Source organism: Diabrotica virgifera, chromosome 9, assembly GCF_917563875.1.
Source record: "Diabrotica virgifera virgifera chromosome 9, PGI_DIABVI_V3a".
NCBI classification, from domain to species: domain Eukaryota; kingdom Metazoa; phylum Arthropoda; class Insecta; order Coleoptera; family Chrysomelidae; genus Diabrotica; species Diabrotica virgifera.
Genome location: NC_065451.1, coordinates 133,834,436 through 133,840,586, shown reverse-complemented (window position 1 = coordinate 133,840,586; position 6,151 = coordinate 133,834,436). Strand labels below are relative to the sequence as shown.

Here is a 6,151-nt window from a genome sequence, read left to right as displayed (position 1 = left end):
CTTACATCGGTAGGAGCCTTCTTAGCAGGAACTAAGATTTTTGTCTTCCTTGTTGTGTATGCCAGACCCGAATCTCTGCGATTTTTTCTAGAGACATCCTTCCAAGTTTCTATATTTATCTGCCTGGTATGTCTTTTTGATTTATTTAGTCTACGAATATCAGTCGGTGAAAACCGAACATTCTTGGTTTGTTCTATCTCGTTTTCGTTCATAATGTAATAAAACTGCACAGACTACAACCAAAACAATACTACAATGTAAACAAACGATAACTATTCGCACGGTACCACAAAACAGAATGATTTGGTTCGGTACAGTCGAAGCACGCTTGACGTCGATGTCACATAGACCGTTGTTCCAACTTAAAAATTTGTTTTCACACACTCCATATTGGTATACTCGCCCCATCTGTTGGTATATTAACAAACTATAATATTTAGTGGAATCTACACATTTCATAGACCGTTATTCATACCAAAATTCGATTTTTGATAATTTGTAACATAGACCGTTATTCGTCCGAACGCTTCAATTGTTTAAGTTCAGAAACATCCGATAAGCTGGTATTTCTAACATTAGAAATAATTTCTGTATCTCCTTGTAAAGGTTGTGTGCCAGGACAATCATATGATAAGTCCTGATAAGTTGAGGTGTTGCCATCAACGTTTGGAGAGATGTAGCAGGCTATTATAGCCACATCAACGAGGTTGATCTTTACTACACCCTCCTTCGTGATTTTATCAATTCTTAAGTTCCTGTTGATAAGATAGATAGCGACATCGCAAAGCGTGTCCGATATCCAGCCAAACCTCCCGGCAAGATTCTTGTTTGGCTCTGGGACTATTACCAGATCCGCCCCGATTTCCAGGGTCTTCGCATGGACCAGGTCGTGCGCCGCCTTGGCCCGCCCGACGTTGACCTGCAACACCCTTAAACTTTTTGTGTTCATTTGGATTTTTTTTTTATTTTGATCAATTAATGTCGCGCGCGAGCTATCTGACTCAGAGCACCTAGAAATCTAGGGGAACCTGAGATGGTGGAGGGGTAGATCAAACGGGTGCTTCCCTCTGTTTTTCACTAGAGACCGTGGAGGGGGAATCCCGGGTAGCCTCCTCGCTGTCTCTGCGCTGAGGGGTCGGTGTCACCGCATTCTGCCACTGTAATGGTGTTTAGGGCTTGTACTGTTTGCTTGGGTTGTTCTGTCCTACGTTGGGGGACGTGCGGAGGAGGAGCACCGTGCCCCGCTCCGCCGCTCTCACCCTTTGCAGAGCATCGCTGAAGGCGGAGCACTTGTCGCTGCCGAGTCTATGCGGCTCGCTGCATAGTACGCAGAGCTCCTCTCCCTCGCATCCCTCCATGGTATGGCCGTGTTTACCGCACTTAAGGCAATGCCCTGTGCGGTCCGGTCCCGTGCATTTATTCTGCTCATGCGTGAAGCTCCAGCATCTCTGGCATCTTCTCACTATTTGTCTTTTTTCTACTTCGCATCTTGCCAGGCTGACCTTTATGCGGCCTAGATCCAAAAGTTTTCTAGCGGCCGAGGAGCTGAGGACCAAGGTAGCAGCCCTTGTATCTCCTCGCATGGGGCGAATTTGTTTTATTGCGAAATATGGTTCCCATGCGCCCACTTCCCTGCACATCGCCTCCTTGATCTGTTTTTCGTCCGTGTTTGCGGTCATCCCTCTAACATGGATGACCGCTTGCCTCTCACTGCCCACCATTTTTGCGGTGAGCCCACTTTCCTTCTGCGTAATCGCGTTTTTCAACTCAGAGGCTGCTACCTGGTCTTTATCCATGGTTATGAGCAGACCGGCGTCTTTGGTGCTCCTGAGGCTTTGGATAGCCCCCTTGGCCTCAGTGCCACCAACCGTCTTTTCTACTCGTTCCAGGAGTTGCGCGTACGTAGCGTCTTTTTTCTTTAGGATGAATCCGTAGGTGGGTCTTTCACGTCGTGTGGCGGTCGTGTGTACAATCACCTTAGTAGCTAGTGTCTTGTGGAAGATGGCTGTGCCAATTGATGAAGAAATTGACCAGCTTCTTCAAGGTCACGGTAAAATCACAGAACACTTTGGGTGATCTGTCGATAAAATTGGATGTCAAATTGTGGTTTGTACAATAAACCATACAATTTGTACACGTCAAATTTGTCCTTGAAGAAGTTGGTCAATTTCTTCATCAATTTATTGCTGGTATAAAGCGGGTTTTATAAAATAAAAAACACATTTGACATTAAAAAAAATTATTAATAATGTTTTTAAATGCAATAGAGCTTACTACTAGGTTAGGTTAGATTAGTTTACTATCAACCTATTTATTTGTCCTTAAAATTAATCAACTCTTGACTAGGCTCCCATTGGTAACACGTATTATTACCAATTAACTGTTTAGCAAATAACAAATTTTCGACTGTAGACGTATTTAAATTATTGCGATATTTATTCTTTATTATTGTTAAAGCAGAAAATACCCGCTCAGCACAGGCACTGCCATGTGGTAATGAAACTAGGTGTTGTAGAAAACGACTCAATGTGAAAAATTGTGCCTCTCCTAATGCATTTTGTTGCTTATTTAAGAATACAATTAAAGCCTCTACATCAGAAAATCGCTCATCAGTTTTAAAATCGGTCAACAATCGCCACTCCAAATTTAAAGTTTCCAGTTCATCGTTTGTTTGTATAATATTTGCAAAACTTTTTGCCAATTTCACTATCGACGGTTTGTCGTCTCTGAAAATTTTGCTTAAATCTAATTCACTTGCTATCTCATTTAAAACTTGATTTTTGAAATCTATTTTCGCTCTTATTTCAGAACATAACGTAACATAAAAATTTAGACAATTAGTCCTTATCGCACGGAGCTGCGTTCTTGTGGGTTTTACCGACATATCATTTAGTGTCATTTCAAACGTAGCTCCTAAATATATGTCCTCTTCTTTTCTAAGAGAAGTTGGATTACGGGGATTAATATTTTCAATTGACATTTTATTGAACACTTTACTTTTCATATAAAATTTACTGATCATTGTTAAGTACATTGTAATAGTAGGTAAAATGGTATGAATCCTAGGTTTTTCGCTTTGAAATTCTAAATTCATTTTACAAATTATATTTAAAATATGTTGCAAAAAGTTAAAGTATAGTTTATTTTCAATATTATTGAGCTGATTTAAAATCTGACGAGCACCATAAACATTTTCAACCAATGATTCGCTCTGAAAATACAATATAAGAGCGGTCCATTGTTCTAATATTCTACTTACTACAGCGTTTAATGAGAGCCATCTTGTTTTGGAAGGCCTTAACAATTTGTGAGGTGCAGCATTTACAAATTCCTGAAACTCCTTAAATTGGTGTTGCCTTTTTGCGCTATGTGCAAAATAATTGTAAATGTCTCTGGCCATATTTTCTACATGATCTGGTAGAACGCTACAAGCTTTAGATGCACAAAGGTGAAGAGAATGTGATAAGCAACCTATAACAAATATGTTGGGTACTCTTTGCTCAAATTTAGCTTTTACACCATTTAAATGACCCATCATTACAGATGCATTATCCGATTATATATGTCATTACCCTATTATATTTGTTATAGGAATATCGTACTTTGAATGAAAATTACATCTGCTGTTTTTGATGATTTTGAACATTTTGATGTTGATATATCGGTTGTTTCGTCTATTATCACAGAAAAATATATCTTTTTTAAAATCATAGCTAAATTCATTTGGGCAAAAGGCCCTACTTTATTATTTATAATACCAGTTGCCTTGGTCCTTGAACAACGCACCGAGTTCATTACCTCTCGGTCAGGAAGTGAAGAAATAAATTTAGGCAGATGTTCAAACATTAAAAAAGGTAGATTATGTTCTGCAGCCAACATTACTAATTTGAGTTCAACTGCTTTTACCTACTGGCCCAATTTTTGGCTGGGCACATTTTGTAGAGCTACATTAATTGCCTGTGATCCCCGAATCTTATTTTTATTTATCTTATGAAATTCTGAATTTTCATGACGTTCCAAATGTTTTCTGCCACCAGCTAGTGATTTCTTGCAGCAACCACAATAGGCTTTCCCCTCCACATTTTTCAGCCATTTGAATTCCTGAATTAAGAAGCCCAAATTAAAATAAATCTACATTAAAAAATTATTCATACCGTTGTCCAATTGGATTTATACTTGACATCGTACAATTTTCGCTTTTTTTTCGGTTGGACCTCTTTGCTGTCTAATTTGGGGGAATCGGAAGAAGACTCTCTAGTGATTTCAGATTCACTCTCACTTTCAGGTTGAGAAAATTCGACTGGATCGACGCTAGATGAAGTAGTGGGTTGTGGAGACTTTTCTTTTGTTGTTCTTATTACAAACCTAAACAATAAACATCTTAATATTGTTCTGAAGCTATTTTCTTGTGACATATTAATGAAATTTACTATTTTTTATGGGAATAAGCCACAATTGTCGTTCAAAACTAAGTTTATTTGACATTCTTAAGTTAAAGTTGATTTCATATAAACGAATGAACTATCTTCCAATAAAATCGTCAAAGGAACGCAACTCAAAAATATTGACTATCATTTTAAAGATATCTACTTTAAAATGTATAATATTGAAATGTCTGATAAATGATAATATATGTCTGAATTATCAATATGAATGAGTCTCATAAATTTTAATTATTAGAAGAATTTTTCACCAAGTAACAAAAAACAAAATTTAATTTTTTTAACTACAATTGTACTAACTACTCAAAAATAGTAGATAAACACCTATAAGCAAGAAGAATAAGGGCCGGTGCTTTATGTCCCGATTAAACTCCGGTTAGCTAACTCGGGACAGAAAATGCTTCGAGACTTTATAAATGCAATTATAATTATTACCTATAATTATTATAATAATTATAATTGCATTTATTAAGTCTGTTATTCTTAGAGCCTGTATTTTCTGTCCCGATTAAACCCCGGTTAACATACTGGGACATAAAGTACCAACCCTTAGTGTGAGCGTGCCTTTACGTTAATTGGTGTGGGCGTACCTTAACTCAACTTAACTAGTGACAGTTCGGCAGCTAACTTCAGGGACAGAACAAGAAATTTGTTTATGTCAAGGTCAAGACTGTATGGTATAAATGGTACTTTTAAAATCATTGTTAAATACAAATCAACAGGTATCACACAAATATAAATATTCAACCTTAAGTAAACTGTTTCCTCGTTTACTTCCCAGGCACTCTTACAGGCTTCATTATCAATGACATATAAATTACTAACTGTTACACTGACAATATCCTAAATAATTATATTTTTATGATTTATAAACTGAGAAAATAAATTAATAATTGATAAAATTTATACTTACTTATCCATTTTGTGATAATAACAAAGATGTGTTTAAATTTCTTCACTAAAATGCACAGCACTCATAAAACTTTTAGGAGTTTTAAAATCGAAAATGCAATAATGTAAATGACAAATGAAGCTAACCGTCCCTAATCAGTGTTGCCAGGTCAAATTAATAAAAGTTTCTAGATTTCACTGACAAAAATCACTAGAATGTCACTAGATACAAAAAAAAATTATATGGCTTTTTATTTCTATATAATCTTAACATAACAAAGCTAACTTACAAAAATCATATTTGGTACTGAAATTAGAGTTTTTTGCAAAAGGTAGTACTGACGTACTGAATTTACTGAAAGTGTACTGAATTCAGTACAATTGTACCGAAACGGCAACGCTGTTTGCAATAGCTGAAGGCGAAGGCGCAGCAACTCGGGCGAGGCCTCAGTTGCTACGCCTTTTAGCGTCCAGTGGCGGTGTCCGGCGCTGACCCGGTGCACAGGCACTGGACGCTGAGACTGTGTTTGGTTTCACTGGTCGTGCTCCCCTCACATAATAAGGGACCAAGACCAATTACTCAGCCCTCCCACCGGCGGCAAGGAAAAATTACAGTCTCAGGGAGGGAACCTCATCACTTGCATCTGATGAGGAGGCGCCGTAGTTTTTGATCAGATGAGAGTAAGCATTTAATGAGTTGTCTTGGTAATTTTCCGGGATATCCATGTTTGAACGTCTATTGAAATTAGTGATAATGGTAGATAATTATTTCGGTAAAAAATGTTTAGGTAATTTTTTTATAATCAATTATTATTTAT

General features: G+C 37.4%; 1 pseudogene; it reads right to left on the bottom strand.

Moving 5' to 3' along the window:
* Positions 1 to 2,076: 2,076 nt before the first annotated feature.
* On the bottom strand, positions 2,077 to 3,879 carry LOC114342963 (uncharacterized; annotated as a pseudogene).
* Between the last annotated feature and the right edge of the window lie 2,272 nt (positions 3,880 to 6,151).